The 16,325-nt window shown below is 41.0% G+C and overlaps 1 protein-coding gene across 8 annotated transcripts in view; it reads left to right on the forward strand.

Annotated features, from left to right (window-relative positions):
- MTHFD1L (methylenetetrahydrofolate dehydrogenase (NADP+ dependent) 1 like) overlaps positions 1–16,325 on the forward strand; it is a 289,126-nt gene that overhangs the window by 214,721 nt on the left and 58,080 nt on the right. The window lies entirely within an intron of this gene.

The following is a 16,325-nucleotide window of genomic DNA, read 5'->3' on the forward strand; positions in this document are numbered from 1 at the left end:
CAGGACTCCATTCTTGAAGTCACTGAACTCCTTCTCCCTCCTTCCCCTCCCTCAGTCTCCAACCCCAGTTCTTCTGTCTCCTTATTGAAGTGTTTTGAGTTACTACTGAAGATTCTCATCCTGCTGTCTTCTCTGTATGGTGCTCCCATTGACTTCAAAGAGAAGTACATATGTAGCTTATAGTTTATAGCATTAGGCTCTAACAGTATGGGCCTAAGGATACTATTTGCAAATATTATTTGACCCTCACCCATAGTTCCATTTCTAAATATTTTCCTTCCCAATAAGCCTGTTTTGTTCTAAGGAGTGAGGAATCTGTTCTTTCATGGGCATGACAACAGGCTAACATAAGAACAGTAAGAAGAGGCAGCATTTGTGAAAAAAACAAAAAAAACAAAAAAAGCTATGGTGGTTTCATAGTGGGTGAACAGGATTGGGGCAATAGTTGGATGTTAAAACATCCAGAAGGAAATTAGGACATTATAGACTTTCCATGCTACAGTGAGATGAGTCCAGATATTAAGGGTTTTATTGACAATATTATGTATAGTTTTATTAGGTGGCTATAGGGGTTTAGTTGGTGGTTATGAAGGATTTTTTAAACATGATAGATAAACAAGATGAAAGATGCTGTATGCAGTAGATGGAAGATATTCTGGACAAACTCAGTGAAGAGCAGAGAGCCTCCCCCGAGCTAATTTCCCTACCCATCAGAAGCACCGTAGGGCTATAACAGTTGTGTGAATTCTCAATTTAGGAGTTTTCTAGAGAATGGACACCCACTCAAAAAGGCTCCTTACACATTATACCTAGAGAAGTACTCCTGGTAACTTCATGTTGTTCCTGTCCCTCTTGAGACTGCATGCATCATGCATAATAATATGATTATTATTTATATTAGAGCAATCTGGGTCCCATTGTTCTAGATATTGTACAGACTCCCTGCCCCCAAAGAGCTGTGATGAGGCAAGGCCAGATGGCTACAGTAAAGTACTGAGAAAGGGGTATGTTAGCCCCAGGCTAAACAAATCCCTAGGACCCTGGTAACCAAATGGCAGTTGCTCCAGGTTAATCAAGGCACCTGGAGCCAATTAAGACCTTTCTAGAAGGCAGTGGAGATAGCTACTTTAATTAGAACACCTGCAGCCAATCAGGGCAGGCCAATCAGGGCACCTGGGTTTAAAAAGGAGCTCACCCCAGTCAGGCAGGGAGGAGCCAGAGGAGAAGGAGTGCGAGTGAGGAGCTGGGAGCAAGAAGGCAAGGAGCTGAGAGTGAGAGAGTGTACTGCTGGAGGATTTAGGAGACAAGCATTATCAGACATCAGGAGGAAGATCCTGTGGTGAGGATAAAGAAGGTGTTTGGAGGAGGCCATGGGGAAGTAGCCCAGGGAGTTGTAGCTGTCATGCAGCTGTTACAGGAGGTACTATAGACAGCTGCAATCCACAGGGCCCTGGGCTGGAACCCGGAGTAGAGGGCGGACCTGGGTTCTCCCCAAACCTCCCAACTCCTGATCAGACACAGGAGGAGTTGACCCAGACTGTGGGGAAGATCACTGAGGTGAGCAAATCTGCCAAGAAGCGCAGGACCCACCAAGGTAGAGGAGGAACTTTGTCATAGAGCTTACAACCAAAATAGACAAGACCAAGAAAAGGTGGGAGGGAAAACAGAGGCCCAGAGAGGTGAATGATTTTCCCAGGATCACACAGCAGGTCAGTGGTAGAACCTGGAATAGAACCCCAGTTGCTGAATCCAGTGCTCTGTCCACTGACCTCACTGCTTTCCCAGAGTTCTGAGCATGCATAAACCTGTGTGGGTTCTTACTGATTGCTAATAGTCATTCAAAGAACTTGGATAGTGTACATTTTAGACTGCTGGAGGCCTCCTTTGGTATTGCTACTTTGTTACTTATATCTGTTGTCACTATAGGTAATAATACTTAGGAATCTGTTAAGGATAAAATAAACTGACAGGTATGTAAAATATGTTTCATTAGTTCTCTGAATGACCTGAAAGGAGGGTGGTGGCGATGACAGCTGCTGCTGTTTTTGTATTGCAGTAGCATCTAGAAGCCCTAATTATGAACCAGGAACCCATTGTGCTACGCACTGTTCAAACACAGAACAGAAGAGCCAGGGTGGGGCAGACGCACTTACCAGAGAGCAAAGTTGAAATGCTTCACAAAATAACATCATTATAAAATGAACCATCAAACATTGATAGAAAAATAATTGAAGCTGTTTTCTTCTGACTTTTGTGAGGTGGTCTTCCATTCTAAACAGATGGGTTATGTGTTGACCAACAACAACAAAAGCCACAAAGCCCTGCCAGATAGTTCATTTTAGCTTTCTTGCTCACATGTAAAAAAAGTCCTAATGCGGCTCAGCAAGACAAAAATTTCAGAACATAAATTTTGCACTAAACAAATAAAAGCAGCTGCACCAAGAAGTTACATTGTTACATGAGAAATCACAGATACACTGTGACAGGAGCTATTGTAGTTGTACAGAAGAAATCACAGAAACACGAGGGCTGCTGTAATTTTATGGAAAAGAATCTGAGATCTAAATTGGCTTTCACTATAATAAAATTACAAACCCCTAATTTTAAATGAAAAAACACTGGGCCTAATTTTCAGAAATTATTTCATTTATTTGTATTGTGGTTGTCCTTAACAGCCCTCGGTGCGCCAAGTGCTGTACAAACAGAGAACAGGAAATAGCAGATGGATACAGATGGGAGAGCACAAAGGAACAATGAAATAATATTAATAAGCATGATAGGTTGTAGTCTCAGCACACCAGCTGCCTAACCATTAAGAAACGTTGAGCACCCACAATTCCATCTGAAGTCAAATGGGAGCCACAGGTGGCTTGCATTTCTGAAAAATGAGGCCTGCTAGTCTTTAATACATTAACGTATTGTATTGTGTTTTAACCGGACAGTAGGTCTTTCTAAATCTGAAACTAATTTTACTGAAGATTTCTCAGCAGCTATGAACTAGCTCTTTGCAAATGGCCCTTTTTATGCAATCTGTTTCCATTTGAGTTAGGCTGTGTTCAGCAGCATTGAGACATTGCTAAAATTCTTTGTGTAATTATATCGCTTGTTAATTAGACTTCCAGACAAAACCATAACAGTTAATAGGAAGATTGGGAGTGAGAGAGAAACTAGTTGTTGAAATGTCTTTTTAACAATCTGGAAAAATGGTAGAAGAAAATGATCCTTTAAAAAGAAAAGTAGAAGGTTAAATGTTTCTGCCTCCACACCATCTTGAAAGGTGATGTTTTCATTCCACAATTTCCATTGCTACACGCTATCTCCATGCTTTAAAAGACTAATTTAATTCAATGCCAAAACAGACAAGTGGAATTTACATTACATGAAGCTGTCTGTTCTTGGGTGTGGTAATATCTTGATTCCCAACTCCATTTAAATTTGGTTGAGAATTAACTACAGGCATGTTAGTAAGGGATGATTTCCTTAAGTACTTCAAGACAGAGGGACACTGTCCATAGTATCTGTACATAGAAAGTCCAGCACAAAGGTGCCCAGTCTTAAGGCCTCTAGACCTTTGCATATTGCAAATACATGTAATACTTAAAATTATTTACTGTCTCAGCTTTTGAAAGCTAAGATGTGATAAGTATCATGTAATATTGTCACTATCATATTATTTCCACGCTTTGCTCTTCTTTTGGATGACTCTCCTTTTGAGGTCTTGTCCCTCCCTAATCCTTTTGTTCTACACTGCAGCATTCTGCCTCTCAACCTAGTCAGTCCTTCCCCTGCTGCCATCCTTTCCTTTCTTCCTAATTCTCTGGGAACCAGTCACTGCCTTTCCACAGAGTGCAGTTCTCTCAAGTCAATCTTCCTAACTTACTTCACACACTCACATGTGCTGTTTGCTACTCCCTCAGTTCTTCTGTTTCTTCTGTCACCCTCTCCTTTCCAGTGCCAGTCCTGCCTCAGGTAGGCCAATAAATTTATATTTATTGATACCATCCCATGATGGAATTTTGGCAGGTATTTATCGTCTTAGCTGTCTGCTTCCACAGGATTTATATGCACTGGGGTTTTCCAATATTGGAGGTGTCCCAGATGCGCCATGCAACTGCTACCCTGTGAAAGCAGTACTGTGTGTGAGATTTGAAGATGGTAATTTGCCTACATTTTGAGGTAGAGAAAGCAAACATTATTTTACTTCTGGGTAAGGAGAGTAATGTATCCAAACACTCTGAACCTTCAAAATGTTTGTTTGGAGCTGAAGCTCACCTGGTTCTTATTTTGTTACTTTCGTTGCTGTGGATTTTAATTGAATAGTCCTTCTTTCTCAGAAGCTCTCATTGCTTAACTCACTTCAGGTTTGCATTTACTGCAAATCAGAATATTTCCTGTTCTGCCATTTGAAACACCCTTCTTCCTGACATCTTTACGTGTACTCTTAATTACTAGATTTAATTATTACATCACCTTTTTGTTTCTTATATTTGCTTACTCTGTTATTAATTACTCTTTTCTCAGTGTCCAGTAATCAAATACTGATAATTTTGTGGCACTCCTAATAGTTACACACACACACCCCTATAAAAAATGCTTTGCTCAGAAAAAAAATTCTATTTTTAATTGAATGATGAATAAATATATAAACACATTCCAATCTTCCTCATGCATTCACTTATTAGATATGATTCTTTTCTAGATAATACTTTAGCTTATTTCTAAACACTATCTGTTTATGGAGAATTTACAGTTGTTCTTTCAAACATATTTGATTACTTAATTACAGGAGTCCTTGTTTATTCTCAGCATGTCCATCTGGTGCCTCAGGGTATTCTTGAAATATAACAATGGAGTGGATTGTGACTCCCTATATTTTAAATAGTCTATTTTTATAGTTGATAATGAAGTTACTTCCAATACCAATACTTCTTATTTATGGACCATATGAATATATTAATTTTCTGCCTTAGGTGGACAGAAAATGACAAAACGTTGAGCACTAGATGTTTTTCATATATCTTTAGCATTATCCATAGTTATCTGATGATTCATTTCAATTTTTATAGTCTCCTTTTTCAAAATCAGATTATGCCACGGGTATACAGCCTGTCCATTGAGGTCTGTTTTGCTACCTCCCAAGGCACAGGTGTGGTATAATTCCTAGCTCTTTTATAATGTTTTTCATCATACATCTCATGGCTTCACAAAGGAAGGAAGAAGTACGGTTTTATCCCTTTTATACAGATGGGGAAAGTAAAGCGGAGGTGAAATAACTTGCTCTTGTCACTCAACAAGCCAGTGGTAAAGCTGGGAATAGCATTCAAGCGTCTTGAGTTCTAGTCTACTATCCACTAGGCAACACTGCCCATTGCTGCCATTGTGAACAGTAGTACAGATTCTGTGGGCCTGGCTTGAGCAACAGCATGTTCGAAGACTTTAAATGCAGTATGGTTTCCACTGAAATTTGAAAAGGTTTTAACTGTTCAAAGACATACCCTACAACAGTGCAATATTAGTCAGAACACCACTCTGTGTACTTTGTACTCTCGTTCAAATCTGCACTTTAAAAAGCAGCTATTTTGAATGCTTAGGTAATGGAAAGTTACTGATTTGAAAACTCATCCAATTTGAGAGCTTGTAGCTTCTAAGAGAATTTCTCCAGCCCTTGGCTGGCTCCCCTCAGCTGCTCCTAGCCCTTGCAAGCAGCAGTGCCCCTCCCCTACCAACACTGCCAGCCACTGAACAGTGGAAAGTGAAAACCAGGTAATCTCCCCAATGTGCAGCTCAAACCTGGATTAAGCAAAGCAGAAGATCAAAGTGTAATCGGCCTTCCTTGTTACCTCTCTTTTCAGGCTATGATGAACTTGGCCTTTGAGAGGAAGCACTGTTAAGCCAAGCATGGTTCAGGAGTAGAGAACTTAGAGGAGGAGGGGATAGAATGCTGAGAAATGTTGAAGAATGGAACGGAAAATGAGGAGACAGGGCAAAGAAGAAAATAGGATAGAATAGAAAGAGAGGAAAACATTGTGAAAGGGAAAGAAAAAAGAAACAAGTAGCAGGTGGAAAGGGAGAATAGAGGGAAAGGGCAAAACATAATCAAGAAAAGACTCAGTGCTTTAAGGTTAGAACATATTTCACTTGTACACTTCTTTATTCTAAATACAGTGTTGGTGGGAAATATATTTCAAGCACCTGGAAATGTGCTAGGCATTCAGGCACCCAATTCATGTAAAAGTGCAAATAAATTGCAGCTTTTGGGTTGCCAGTTAGCTGCCAGTGCAGTCTTTGTTACTTCAAAAGTTGTGTGTTCTGATCTGTGCCACTATCTTGTTGGCCTCAACACACACTATGCTGATCAGGAGAGAGGGTGATCTTCCTATTGGGAATGACAGTCATGTTAATTTCTGTACTGAGGTTCTGGCCCTGTATCACCTGCTGGCTGCCCTGTATGTACTGGACCCGTAGTATTTTTTCCTGATTTTAAAATTGGAAATATGTAAACATTTTGTTTTCCAGAATTGTTTTTATGAGCTGAGAGAAACTAACTGGTGATAGAGCCAAGAAATTCTTTCACAAAGAAATTTGAATGACATGACGCTGGTTCAAACTTAGAAATGAAACAAGCCGAGTTTCAGGCAGTGCTTTGAAAACTCAAAACAGAATCTTTCTGCTGCCTCTGGAATTGAGTGTCTCTGGATTGCTTTGGTTTCCTTATGAGTCCTGGTCTTCTGGGTTGAGTAAAATGCACACTGCCCTAGTCTTAGGAAATCCTGCAAATGCTTTCAAAATGCATAATGGCTTCATGAATCTTACCAGTTTCTTTCTGAACTTCATCTTTGCCATATTGTTTCAAATAAGTAAAAAATATGACACGATCTTGGCCAGACCTTCCTCTCACTGGCCACACTCTTTAAGTGTAGGTGAGTAAGCTGCCAACATCTCACTGCCAAGGGTTGGCCCCAACTGAGTTTTTCTTCAGGATATTCCACCTACCTGTATGAATATTCTCTTTGCCAGTCAACTTTCCTCTAGTTAGGGGGAGCAGAGGTTCTCTTCCCTCAGTCCAAGTAAATCTTCCTAGGATTGCGTCTGCTTTAGGAAACAGCAGACAGTGACTTGTCTGCAGGTTATCTTGGTCATATGGTAATGACACAGCAGGCAACTCACAGAAGAGTACTGCAAAGACTACTGGGAACAGCTGAATTATTTTAAAATATCTGAGCCGGAAGTCTGGTAAGTGGTATCAGCTGCTTTTAAAGTGAAACTAGAGGGCTACGTAATCGCCACAACTCCTGAGTGTGGTGTTCTGTCTCATTTTGTGGCATGAAGACCACTGAGAGAGAGAGAGAGTTAAATGAGTCTGCTCGACAGCCTTAGTTAAGAGCCTGCTGGCTTTTAGCTCATGCGGTAGAGGCTCATGCACTAAGCTCCAGAGGTCCCTGGTTCAATCTCGCCCGGTTTCTGTTGGCGTTACAAGTCGGGGCTCTCCCGGGATTTCAATTGAGAAGTCTCTGAAGGTTGGGATGTGCTTCCTCAGCTAAGGGAAGTATGCAACCACACGTCTCCTGGGTGTGGTGTTCTGTCCCATCTGATGGAACTTAAACCACTTGGAGAGAGGGGGTTACATGAGTGTGCTCTGCAGCTTTAGTTAAGAGCCAGGTGGGTTTTAGCTCATGCTGTAGAGCGGGGGTGGCCAAAATCTTCAGAAGATAATATGCGGCTCCTGCTGGGAGCTGACTCTGGGGGGGAACTGGTGCGTGCTCAGCACCCACCAGCAGCCCTATCAGCCCCCCCTCCATCCCCCAGTGCCTCATGCCCTCTGGAGACCCCCCCAATCAGACCACCTCCTCTCTCCCCTGTGCCTCCTGCCTGCTGCAATCAGCTGTTTCGCGGCATTGAGGAGGCTCTTGGGGGAGGAGAGAGGACGTGGTATGCAACCTTCCCACTCCCTCCCCCAGTGCTGCCTCTTCCCTCCCTGCGCCTCCCGCCTGCTGTGATCAGCTGTTTTGCGACTCGCAGGAGGCTTGGGGTGAGGGGGAGGAGCAAGGATATGGCTCACTCAGGGGAGGGGGCGGGATGAGGCAAGGCGGAGGTGGGGACTTGGGGAAAGGGATGGAGGGGAGGGCAGGACCTGGGACAGAGCCAGGGGTCCAGCACCCCCTGGCCAGCATTAGGGTCTCCTTGAATAAAGCGCACAGTTACTAGCTGGTGTGGAAATTTTTAATCAAATTTTTCTTACACCATCTAACAATGGAAGGCAAGTGCAAACAGAAAAGAAAATACACAGATGAAAACTGATACTTCCAACAAGAGTAGGAGAGTAAGTACCTTTTCACTGAACGTAATTGTAAGGCCGTGTGTCTTCTTTGCCAGATGTGTATCTCTCAGTTCAGATCTTCAAACTTGCAGCATCATTTCGCTTCAAGCCATGCACATATGGATCAAGAATTCCCACAAGGTCCTGAATTCTGCACTTTAAAACTGAGAACTTTGAAAAAACAAACAGATGTAGAAGCCCAGTTCTTCACCAGAATTGCCAGCCAAATGCAGACTGTAATGTTAGCCTTCTATTATGTGGCCTGGCACGTAGCCCATGCAAAAAAAGCCCTACTCTGAAGGTGAGGTTATAAAAATGTGCCTCACTGCGGGATTTTAATCCTGTCACCAGAGAATGAGAATCTACAGAAGAAAATTCCTAGCCTGCAGCTTTCACGCCACACAATAGAACACAGAATCTCCGACCTGAACAGTGACATTGAATTGCAACTGCACTTGCAACTTCAGCAGTGTGAGTACTTGAACATCACTTTGGATGAGTCGTGCCATGCACAGGATAAACCTCAATTATCTGTATTTATTTGCACTGTGTCTGACGACTGTGTTGCAAGGGAAGAACTCCTAAATATCGTGTCACTGAAGGACAAGAACTCATGGCTGATCTAAAGGAGGTGTTGATGTTAGTAGTTGCAAAAAGCCACTTACCTTTGCAGAAGCTCACTGTCATTGCAACGGATGAGGCTCCATCCATGTGGGGATCTGTAAATGGATTAGTAGGGCTTTGTAAGTCTGAGAACTTTCTCGAACTTTGGACATTTCACTGTATTATTCATCAGGAACAACTGGCATCTAAAAATCTCAAATTTGATCACATCATGAAAACTGTCTTGCACATTGTGAATTTCATTCTCTCAAATTTCAAAATCTAATCGAAGAACTGGATGAAGACGACTCCCCTGCCGATTTGCCATTTCACTGCGCAGTATGATGGCTCTCGAAGTAAAGTTATTTCCCACTTTTTCTAACTCCTGGAATTAGTACAATTGTTTATGGAGGAGAAGCACAGAATACATCCGGAGTTTACAGTCCTAGGTGGGTTCTAGACTTGACATTTCTTGCAGATGTGCTGCTGCATTTGGATAAACTAAATGTTTACTTACAAGGAATATTTTTGGTTGCTGTCTGATCTAGTGCAAGGCATATTTGCATTCATGAACAAACTGCAGTTGTTTCACATGCTTGAGGGAGAACTGACCCACTTTCCCTCAATGTCACAACTTCAAGCCAGATCAAAAGAGAATGCAGCAGAACCTCTAATACGGAGCACAACTAGATATACAAGTGTGATTAAAGATCTTAAGGACACTTTTGAGGAAAGATTCCAAGATTAGCAGCAGAAAAGACCTCACATCAGATTTCTAATTGACCCTTTTAGTGCTGAAGCCAATTGTCTGAAGCCCCCTTTAGTCACTGATGAAGCAACATCCCAGATGGAAATAATAGAACTTTTGGAAGATGACAGATTGAAATCTGTTCAGAAGACAGGGGACCCTTACTTTCTGGAAATCTGTACTAAAGAATAAATACCTCAACATCAGAGGTGCAACCCTAAAATTTATCTCTGTTTGCCTTGACCTATCTTTGTGAGTCTGTTTTCTTGACATTCAAACATGTGAAATCCAAGATCCGTTTTGACAGACAGCCACTTAAGAGAACTGCTGCATGTGAGCACAAACCAAATTTGAAGGGAATTGTTGAAAGCAAAGATTGCCAGAAGTCCCACTAAGTAAAAGATTAAGTTGTTATTAACTATACATTATAAATTCATAGTATATATTATCAACGTATATGATCATTACATATTACTGTGGCTCTTTGGTAATGTACATTTATAAAGTCTGGCTCCTTCTCAGGCTCAGGTTGGCTACCCCTGCTGTAGAGGCTCATGCACTAAGCTCCAGAGACCCCAGGTTCAATCCCGCCCACTGATGACTGGGGTCTGTTGTTAGTACAGCTGCATAATGGTAAAAACAAACTCAACTCAAAACAACCAGATTTGCAGAAACCTAAGTACACTGAAAAGCATTTCACACATCAGTAGTGGAAAACGTGCTCTTTTGTTTTCAGGGCTAGTTAGACAAGCCTTAAAGTTCCTGGAAATGGGTGGAGCGTGCCATTTAGGTTAGATATAGGCTGAACAAGTTCATATGCCATCAAACCTTAAGTTTTATTATCCTGCCCATATTTTACTACTCGTTATCAATTTTCTCACTGCCAAGCAGCCTGCAAATTCATGCTCCCAATCCAATCCAGCACTGGAAAAATTTGGCAAGCTTCTGTGCTTATGCAAAGGACGCCCCTTTCTTTGAAAAGTCAGCCATCTAGTTACTTGGACTCTTCATGCTTATCCATGTATGCTTGCTCATGTTCAATTCATCTCAGTCTTGGGGGAGGGCGGGAGTTGCATGACAAAGAGGAATCACTTTCCTTGTTGTCTGGAGCTGTCTGGAGAGAAGCACTAGATGGAAGAAAAAATGTAAAAAGAAAACATTAAGATTTCCAGTTATGGTTTTCTTCAGTGAATGAAAGGGGGAGGGGTGCTCTGTATTGCTGAGGTAGTTAGACTGCGCTGGGCAGTTTTTATTTCAACTTTATATCATACTCCACTCACAACTTGGTGCTATAATTCTGTAAAGGCAGCATTCTTTCTTAACAGCAAGAAGAGAAGAAAGAAAAACACGTGTACTTTTATGTTGTTAGGCACATTGAGTTTCATTGCAGTGCTGGTTTGCAAGCTGGAGAGATAACAGTTAACACATTGTAAATCAGAAAATGCATTCTTTGGGGATTTTTTTGTTTAAGAGCGTGCTTTTATGTAGTGAGTATGATAGCACTGATGATGGGTTTCTGGGGAAAGCCTGTGGCCTCTGACAACACTGCATTCCCTGTCTTAGGCCTCAGTTCAGCAAACCATTTTAACCACCAGCTTAAATCCATTCCTCAGCAGCAAAACATTTAAGCACATGCTTGCAAGTGCTGAAGTGCTTTGCTAAATAGGAATGTATGTAAATACCAGCTTAAAGATAAGCACATGCTTAAGAGCTTTGCTGAATCAAGATCTTAGGCAGATATAGCATGGATTTAATGTACTGTTAATTTTTCTCTGGTTGAAAGGAATACTCTACATTCAGTGCTTTGTGTAAATGTTCTGTCTGCCTTTAAATGAGAGCTTCACATTTGTATATGTCCTTCATCTTGTGCAACAGTTTGTTTAGTCTGTCTTTGGTGCTATATTTAGGGTTAATGTCAGTAATATTGCTGGTACTAATTTGCAAGTTTAAGCTGGTTAATGAAAATATTTACTCCGGTTCCATTTTATACTGTATTGGAGTATTTATTTAATGTGATATATATTTAATGTAATACTGATTCCCACTTCTTACTAAATACAAGTTAACCCTATTTGTATCAAACCAAAGAACCAGGCTTAGTACAGACTCAGTTCCATAGTAGCAGTCTTTCTTAAAAATTAATATACATATACCATTCTGTGTTACTCTCCTGAGATTAATGCACTGAAGATAAATGTAATTTTGAACGGTGAACAAAGTACTGCTATCTGTCTTTCTGGGCAAGGACTGTTTGTTATCCTTCAAAAAAAAGTGTGAAGACTGGCCAGACAGCAAGCAAATGCAATATCATACACCTGTATGCCAGATGTTATACAGCTGTGTGCATACTTCTGCCTATCTTTCTGTAGTAAGTGCCACAAGACAGTTTATTCAGGATGGGTATGGGGGGCGGGGGTTTGTTTTAGGGGACATTTTGTGGGGGGGAAATTGTCAAAGAAATTACATGGCACAGTTAAACAGTTCTGGAACAGTACTAGCATATGTCTGGGGACATACCGATTTTGTGAATTCCATAATGGTTTAATGTTAATGCAATTTCCTTTGCGTTTTAAATAGTTAACCAAATATCCTTTAGAATCTCTTATTTTATCATGTTTGAAGCAGGTTTTTTTGAGTTTTATTTCAGTTAGACATTGGTGAAATGGTCCTATTTCAAGAAACAGAGACTGAAGTTTTTCAAAGCCACATTGGGATTTGGGCACAAAATTCATATTAGTTTTAATGGTAATTGGGCACCCAGATCCCTTAAGCAGCTTAGAATCCTTATTGAATTTCTTTTCTTTTTTTTCTCTCTGAAACAGACCTTTTTATTGCTTTAATTGGGGATGAGTTTGATTAAAGGAAAACCTTCTGAATCACTTTCTTTCATGGTGATCGTGTTTGTCATGTCCAACCCTAGCTGCCCTCCTTTTCCTGTCCTCCAAAAAAAATTAAATCTAAGCAACCCCTTTAAAAAATTTAACTGCAGGATCAGTTTGGAGCTTTTGGTGATCAGAGGGAAGTGGGTTGTTTTTACTAGGTGACAGCACTTCCACATTTAATCTTTTATTTCTTCAGCAATAATCACACATTAAAATGCAAGTTCTAGGTATTGATATACTCCGGATGGTATTTACAAGCCAAAGCTCATGAGAAATACAGTGAGGCTGTGGCTAGGCTCTGTGTCTCATCTTTAAAGAGGTGAAGGGGATATCATACTGTCTTGGAAGGTCAAATGATGGCAAATGGGGGTGGGTTATCGAATGGACCTTTATGGGGAGGAACAAGGAAAAGGAATAGTCACAGAGGCCTGGATGAGGAGAGATTGGCTTTCTGTCATGTCAGAAGTAGAATTAAATTTTGGATTAGGCATCAACATTTCTGGACAGTTAAATCTTTTTTTGTGTCCTCATTATGGTACTAGTTTCAGTAACGCGTTTACTACTGATTTCATTATTTGAAATTGAAATAATCATAGAATATCAGGGTTGGAAGGGACCTCAGGAGGTCATCTAGTCCGACCCCCTGCTCAAAGCAGGACCAATTCCCAACTAAATCATCCCAGCCAGGGCTTTGTCAAGCTTGCCCTTAAAAATATCTAAGAAACAAGATTCCACCACCTCCCTAGGTAACCCATTCCAGTGCTTCATCACCATCCTAGTGAAAAAGTTTTTCCTAATATCCAACCTAAACCTCCCCCACTGCAACATGAGGCCGTTACTCCTTGTTCTGTCATCAGGTACCACTGAGAACAGTCTAGATCCATCCTCTTTGGAACCCCCTTTCAGGTAGTTGAAAGCAGCTATCAAATCCCTCCTCATTCTTCTCTTTTGCCAACTAAATAATCCTAGTTCCCTCAGCCTCTCCTCGTAAGTCATGTGTTCCAGCCCCCTAATCATTTTTGTTACCCTCCGCTGGACTCTTTCCAATTTTTTCCTCATCCTTCTTGTAGTGTGGGGCCCAAAACTGGACACACTACTCCAGATGAGGCCTCACCAATGCCGAATAGAGAGGAATGATCACATCTCTCAGACTGCTGGCAATGCTTCTATTAATACAGCCCAAAATGCTGCTAGCCTTCTTGGCAACAAGAGCACACTGTTCACTCATATCCAGCTTCTTGTCCACTGCAACCCCTAGGTCCTTTTCTGCAGAACTGTTGCCTAGCCCCTCGGTCCCTAGTCTGTAGCAGTGCATAGGATTCTTCCATGTTAAGTGCAGGACTCTGCACTTGTCCTTGTTGAACCTCATCATATTTCTTTTGGCCCAATCCTCTAATTTGTCTAGGTCCCTCTGTATCCTATCCCTATCCTCCAGCATATCTACCACTCTTCCCAGTTTAGTGTCATTTGCAAACTTGCTGAGAGTGCAATCCATGCCATCTTCCAGTTCATTAATGAAGATATTGAACAAAACTGGTCCAAGGACTGACCCTTGGGGCACTCCGCTTGATACTGGCTGCCAGCTAGACATGGAGCCATTGTTGAGCCCGATGATGTAGCCAGCCCATACTTCTTTAACTTGTTGGCAAGAATACTGTGGGAGACCATATCAAAAGCTTTGCTAAAGTCAAGGAATAACACCTCCACTGCTTTCCCCTCATCCACAGAGCCAGTTATCTCCTCATAGAAGGCAATTAGGTTAGTCAGGCATGTCTTGCCCTTGGTGAATCCATGCTTACTGTTCCTGATCACTTTCTTCTCCTCAAAGTGCTTCAAAATTGATTCCTTGAGGACCTGCTCCATGATTCTTCCAGCAACTGAGGTGACACTGACTGGCCTGTAGTTCCATATTTGTCCAAATCCATTAGGAAATAAAAAGTTTAATTACAGCTACTGTTTGGCTGTTACTAGTGAAAGCTTGACTTGAAGAAAGATGGTGTTACAGCTTTCAGAAAGTATGAAGGCAATCTGTTAAGCGCAGTTCGAAGTGGGATGCATTGCAAAGGGTGGTAGTGTTCAGAGGAGACAAGTAATATCCAACATCCAAAACATGTACTCATGCATCTAAATGTTTCTTGTTAGTAAATTAACCACTTTCATAAGTGATTTTTTTCAGCGCTTTGCAAAAATGCCAGATTGACCCCTCTGCGGTCTTGAAGACTCTCCAGAGAACACATCCAGCATAGGTGGTGGTAGCAGCACAAGATTTCACATCCTGCCCTGCAAAGTGCCTTAGCTTTGAACTTGGGGAAACTAGCTGTGGCAGTGAGAACATGGCTCAGGCTCCATGTCTGCTTAATACTTCTGTTTTCATGCCATGATGTGTAGTTAACATTTTTTTTCCTTTTGTGTGTGGTATGTTACAGTAGGTTTCTAGACAGTGCCCTGAGTTGACAGACTGTAGGCAGTTTGTGTGACATGTCAATGCTCTTATGATGCTGTTTCTTAACAAGCAGCAGTGTTGTGGGTTATTAGTTTCATATGACTATTGAGTGAAATACAGAGAATTACTGAAGGCTGCAGAAAAATGCGTCAGCGATGTTCCCTTATATCATTAACGTGCTGTTCTCATCAGCCCCTTGGTGGTCAAGTCTTGCAAATACATTGCTGTTTAGTCAAAGTGAACAAAGAAGTGAAAATATGACTAAAAGTTGGAAGAAGAGACTTTTATGTATCTACAAGTCTTGTCAGAGAAACAAATGCAAAGAGAAACAAGTAAATTACTGCTAAAAAGAAATTATACCTCTTGTTGTCATCTTTAGTCTAAAATAGCCAAATATCTATAACCAGCATTCTCTTACCTGTTGAGAAGTGAAAGGAAAGGAGAGAACTATTCTCAGAAAAAGAGCACACTACTGACAATGTTCTATTATATCAAGTGCTATATTTCGTAATACGAATTGCTTTCACACGTACTTGGATCATAAGGTTCTTGAAAGAGAATTATTTGGATGTTTACAACATATCTGTAATGGATCACAGTCAGATTTGTCAGCTGATTCTCATTTCCTTGAAATATCTGTCACTGTATCCTGCACAGGCATCTTTTTCCATTGATTTGCAAAAAAGCTACAATTCTACTGTTTCCATTAGTGTGCCAAAGATATAGAGGCATGAATCTAAAGCTGGTGCATATAGCCCAGTGACACCCTGAATGATTAATAATTTCCATTATAACAGATCTGTTCTTTCATCAGTGAGCATTTATAATTCCTGATGTTAATAGCTCTCAAGAGCAGTAGGTCATAAATCAAAGTTCAACACTGCAACCTGAGTTTATATTCTATGTAGAACAGTACTAAAGGGATGCTGCACTGTTAGAGGTTCTGTCCTTTGGATGAAACTGAAACAGATGTGCCTCATGCCAATCTCTGTTGATTATTCATGTGGCTGACAAAGATCAAATGGCATTTGTTTTGAAAAGTGATGAGGATAATCTAATTGGGGTGACCAACATTCCATATCTATTTATCAACCATATTTCTTTTTCCTCCATGTATGTAGACTATGTGAAAAGCTCATTGAAGGAAAACTAAGTTGAAGAAATTAGTTTGCATTTAGTTCTGAAAGTGGTGAGGTCATTCTTATTTCTTGCAGGAGTGCGTTCCAGAGCATAAATCCAACTTCCATTAAAGTACTGCCTTCTGCATATCTTCTCTCTGTTGGCAACAGTTTCATTGTTCCAACAGAATGTAATTTTTGTGGGAGGCCATGG

This window comes from Chelonoidis abingdonii, chromosome 3 (genome assembly GCF_003597395.2).
Source record: "Chelonoidis abingdonii isolate Lonesome George chromosome 3, CheloAbing_2.0, whole genome shotgun sequence".
NCBI classification, from domain to species: Eukaryota; Metazoa; Chordata; order Testudines; family Testudinidae; genus Chelonoidis; species Chelonoidis abingdonii.